This window comes from Hipposideros armiger, unplaced genomic scaffold (genome assembly GCF_001890085.2).
Source record: "Hipposideros armiger isolate ML-2016 unplaced genomic scaffold, ASM189008v1 scaffold_1034, whole genome shotgun sequence".
NCBI lineage: Eukaryota > Metazoa > Chordata > Mammalia > Chiroptera > Hipposideridae > Hipposideros > Hipposideros armiger.
This window is the reverse complement of record NW_017732384.1, coordinates 498,463-503,946: the sequence shown is the minus strand read 5'-3', so window position 1 is coordinate 503,946 and position 5,484 is coordinate 498,463.

The window sequence follows — 5,484 nt, the reverse complement described above, 5'->3', positions numbered from 1 at the left end:
AGGGGGGTTGTTACTTTGTGAGGGTGAAAAGGGTAACTATTGCATTGTTCTGTACACCTGAAACTAACAATAAAAAAAAAAAAAGAAATACGGTGAACGCTGCTGTTGGGTGCCATCCAATGGAAAGGCAGGAATCTTCAATACAGGAAGTAGTGTGTTGAACCTTAGTAACAGTGTATGACAAGTTCCAACTTGTTCATTGCAGTCTGTCGGGAGTGAGCTACAGCTGAGAGAAGGTGTGTTTTAAAGTGTGCCATAAATCATCTTCCATCATGACAATGCTTTGTGCCACATATCATTTCTGGTGTAAGGCAATTTTTGTCAAATAAAAACATTATGATGTGTCCTCATCCACATTATTTATCAGATCTGGCACCACAGGACTTCTGCCTCTTCTGCAAAGTCAAAATGATTCCGGACATGGAGAAAGCCATGACAGCACAAATAAAGACACTCATGAAAGAGGACTTCCAGAACTGCTTCAGAAAGTGGAGAAAATGATGGGATAAGTGTGTTCAAAGCAAGAGTGAGTATTTTGATGGGGATTAATGGCAATGTGTCTTTTACTGTAATAATTTTTTCTTATTTAAACATGCACTGTATTTTTTTGATCTTACGTCCTATATAGGCACTTCTCATTGAAGTAGCATTTTTGGTTTCTTCAGATAAATACCCAGAAGTGGGAATACTGGGTTCTTCTTTGTTTCCTGTTATAGCATTTGTTATAAAGTTTATTTTGTCCAATATAAATATTGTTACTCAAGCTTTATTGTTTGTTTCTTTTTATTTTTATGATTTAAAAAAATTTCTTTACTTTTAGTATCCATTTGTGTTTCAATCTGAATTGAGTCTTTTGTAGGTAGCAAATTTAAGTGTCTTGTTTTGTTATCCATTCAGCCACCTTATGTCTTTGGATCAGAGCATTTAATCCATTTACTTTTAATGTAATTGTTGATAGATATGTAATTATTGCCATTTTATTATTCATATTTTGATCGGTTTTCCTTTAATCTTCTTAAAGAAGTTTTTAAAACATATCTTGTAATACTGGTTTGATGGTGATGAACTCCTTTAGCTTTTTCTTGTCTGGGAAGCTATCTCTCTTTCAATTTAAAATTATAGCTTAGCTGGGTAGAGTACTCTTGGTTGTAGGTTCTTACTTTTCATCATTTTTAATATTTCATGCCAATCCCTTCTGGTTGCATCATTTCTGTTGAGAAATCAGCTGACAATCTTATGGAACCACCCTTATAATTAACTAGTTGCCTCTCTCTTCCTGCTTTTAAGGTTCTATCTTTGTCTTTAACCATTGCCATTTTAATTATAATGTGTCTTGGTGTGGGCCATTTTGGTTTTATTTTATTTGGGGATCTCTGCACTTCCTGGGCTTATGTTGTATTTCCTTTGACAGATTAGGGAAGTTTTCAAATCTTCAAATACGTTCTCGATCTTTTGCTTTCTCTCTTCTGCTTCTGGTACTCCTATGAAAGGAATATTATTATGCTTCAAGTTGTTCCAGAGTTCTCATAAATGATCTTTATTTTTATTTTATATTTGCTGTAGTGATTGGGTATTTTCTGGTACCTTGTCTTCTTAATCATTAATATGATCCTCTGCTTCATCTAGTCTGCTGGTGATCCTGTCTAGTGCATTCTTCATTTCAGTTACTGTATTCTTCACATCTGACTGGTTCTGGGTTATGGTTATTATGTCTTTATTATGCATGCTATCTCTTTGTTGATGTTCTCACTAAGTTCTTGGAGCATTCTTATTACTATTGTTTTGAACTCTGTAACTCACAGGTTTCTTGCCTCCATTTTGTCTAGTTCCTTCTTTGGAGTTTTCTTCTGTTCTTTAATTTGGGAAATATTTTTTTTTGTTTCCTCAGTTTAGCTGCCTCTCTGTGTTTGTTTATATGTATCATGTAAATTTGCTAAGTCTCCCAGTATTGGCCAGGAATCCTGATGTTATAGGTCCAATATTGGGCCTTGTGTCAGTTTCCTTTGTTACCTCCTTCAGATGCTTCTGGAGTGACTCTCATTTGGGTTGTCTGCGCGTTACTGTTTTAGTTTATCCTTGATTGCTATTGGCATGTTAGTGAGTGAGATTGATCCAAAGTCTGATTGGTTGTGGGGTTTGTCTGTATCTACAGTTAATGGGTTGCTATTTTGGAGCCTTACCCTGTGGAGCACAATTCTTCTCAGTGGGATATGGTGACTGCTGAGACTACCCTTTGTGCCTTTTTTGGGGCTAATTGGGTGGTGCTCTGCTGTGATATGAAGCTGACCTCCAGGTCTGTTTGGTTTGGGCCTCTTGTGAGAGGCTTTGGTGCAGGCTTAAGTTTGCCACTGCCTGTGCCTGGGTGGGAACTACATGGAAGGTGCTATAAAGTGCCTTCTCTGTTGTTTGCCTCTTGTGCTGGTCTGAGAGACATGTGGGAAAGTCTGTGATGCAATGAAAAATGGCTTGCACAAGTACCTGGCCTTGGGTAGCTCTGCAAAAACCCTAAGGCATCTTGAGGCCTGCAGCTGCCTGACAGCTCCTGTAAGGCTCTACTGCTGATAGAGCCTTGTGAAGTTGGGTGAAGCAGGGTCTCAGGGAGTCACCATGGTGGGACAAGTTGTTTTCCCCAGGGTATTGTAGATTCTGGTTTGGTACCAATGCTGACCCTGGAGCTATTCAGAACCCCCACCACCACTTGTGGCCCATAGACTCCCAAGAGTTGTCCCAGAAACAGTGTAAAACAGGCAAAGATGGTTTCTGCCCCACCCACCCACCCCAGTCCCTCTGAAGTTGCACAATTTGGGTGGGGCACTCACCAGGGTGGAGCGAGCTGAGTTCACCAGGCCAATGTAGATTCAGATTCAGATTTGGTCTTGTGTGGGAGGGCTCAACATCTGAAAAATTGTGCCTGCCCATAGGCTGCACAGAGGAAGACTTTACACAAAGAAAATGGTGACTGTCCCTCCAGTCCTTGACCTGCAGCCACACAACTCAGTTTTTCCCTCAATGTTTCTGACTCCTCCCAAGCTATAGCTCCTCTGCCAGAGCCCAGCATGAATGCCTGCAAGGGAGTGAGTCTTTGTGCTATCCCATTAAGAGGGACCCTGGAATTTCCACTGACTTATGTCTCACCCAGACAGTTGGAATCCCCATTGTTTATACCAGCCAGATGTTGTGGGGCCGCCTCTTCCTGGCACTGGTATTCTGGGCGGGGAAGTTCATTTTTGAGCAGGGGTCTGTGGCTCCTCTTGGGGCATACCTTTGCAGCTGAGCTATCCCTTATTATTTTAAACTGTCACATGCAGATGTTGAGTCTGCCCATTCAGCATCTCCTTCCCTTTTACCAGTCTCAATGTGGCTTCTTCCTTATATCCTTAGTTATAAAAATTCTGTTCAGCTAGACTTCAGATCTTTTTTCCACATTGATTGTTTTATAATTTAGTTGTAATTTTAATATGGTTTTTGGAAGAGACAAGCATAGTATTTATTTACTCCACCATCTTGGATCGCCCTCCTATAGTGATTCTTAAAATGGAAGTATCTTGGATAACCATTGTTGGCTATTAAGACACCAGCTAATTTCTATGAAAAGTGATTGAAAAGGAGAAAGTATCACGTGTTTATTCTACTTTTTCTGTATGTAAGATGGCCAGATAGTTAATAAGAGTAACTTATTTCATATGGAATAATTTCTGCTAACAAACACTAAAGGAACACTAGAATTTAAAAATAATAATGATTTTGCAACTCCCAAAAGAATAATGGATCTAAGCAATGAATATTTTTCTCTGTTTTAAATCCATTAGTTGAAATATTGATATTTCTTATAAAAGAATCAGGTAAACATAATGTTAATAACCAATTTTAGAATCACTAAAAATGGAACAATAAAACATGACCACATGTTTTATTTTGATGAAAACCATATGGTAAAATGTATTATGTGTGCTTACAAAAGAAAGAGACTAGAACCAGAATCAATGACGCTTCTAGATGCAACTACTAGTTTATACAAAATATGTAAGCAAGAGGAACATATTGAAAGGCACCACAAAAATTGAAATAGATAAGTTCAGAGTATGGAAAATTTAAGACCACATATAGCTTAGTTTCTTCAATATGTAAGTGGTGTCGGGAATAAAGCTGGTATATATTAAGGTAGACTTCAGAAATATATTAAACAAATGTAGTCTATGAATCTTGTTTGGATCATGATTTTATGAATTAAATGTGAAAAAGTAGTTTTGAGACAATTGGATAAATGTGAGCCTGGAATGGGAATTAGATGATATCACATGATTATCTTTAATTTCGTTATTTCAGCAATTGTATGGTAATTACATTAAAAGAAAAAAATATATTAGAAATAAATGCTAAATATTTTATGAGTGAAATGATATGATATCTGATATTTGAATTATAATAGTCCAGCAAATATGTTGTTGCTTTTTTTTTATAAAACAACATCGGCAAAATGATGCTGTATTTTGAAACTGAGTGATGGTACATAAAGGTTCATAATACAGTTTTCTCTTTTATGCATTTGAAACTTGTCAAAATAAAAATGTTTAAAAACAAACTTCCACAAACCCCCACTAACTATTATACCACCAAATTAATCTCAATGCCTATATACTCCTTGTTTCATGCATGAATTCTCCATGTCCCTATTTAAATTCACTCCCTCCACCTATGTACTAAGTCTCCTTTCTTTTTGCCTACTCAAGAATAATGTTTCAATGATTCTCCCCTTTTCATGCATCATCAATTGTTTGCTGCTTACTGAGTTGTCATCAGAATATGAACATACTCTTATTTTCCCCTCTTTAACAACAAAGAAAAAGCTACTCTTAAACCTTGCTAGCTACTGACTAATTTCCTTGCTCCACACCTGCGCCCAATTTTTTTGAAACAGTTGACCATATACAGTACCTCAATTTACAATTATTTTGTCTTAATTTCACTGCCTTTAAACTTTCATTCCCTTAGCTCTACCAGGACTTTCTCAATTGTCATCTTCTGACTCCTTTTTCACTAAGCTTCCAGGACATCACACTTATCCAATTTTTCTTATGCTAGTCCCTCTAAGTCTTTTGTTGATTCATCTTCTTTCTATGACTTCTTAACATTAGAGTTACCCGTGGCTCAGTCTTTGTTTCCTTTTCCTTCATTACTGACACTCACTCTACTCTTATGATCTTATCCAGCCTCATGACTTCAAATTCTTCTCCTATGCTGATGACTTCCACATTTATATTTTCAGCTAAGACATCTCTTCTAAACTCCAGAATGCTGTATAGGTCTACTTAGTAAACATTTGTTAGTTGACAATCCAACATATATCTCAAAGTTAAAACGTCTAAAATTGAAGTCCACAAACCTGTTCTTCTTGGGGCCGTCCTATTCTCAGATCATAGTAACTCCAAACTTTTACTTGCTCAGGTTCAGAATATTGAATGTATCCCAGACTCTTTAGTCTTT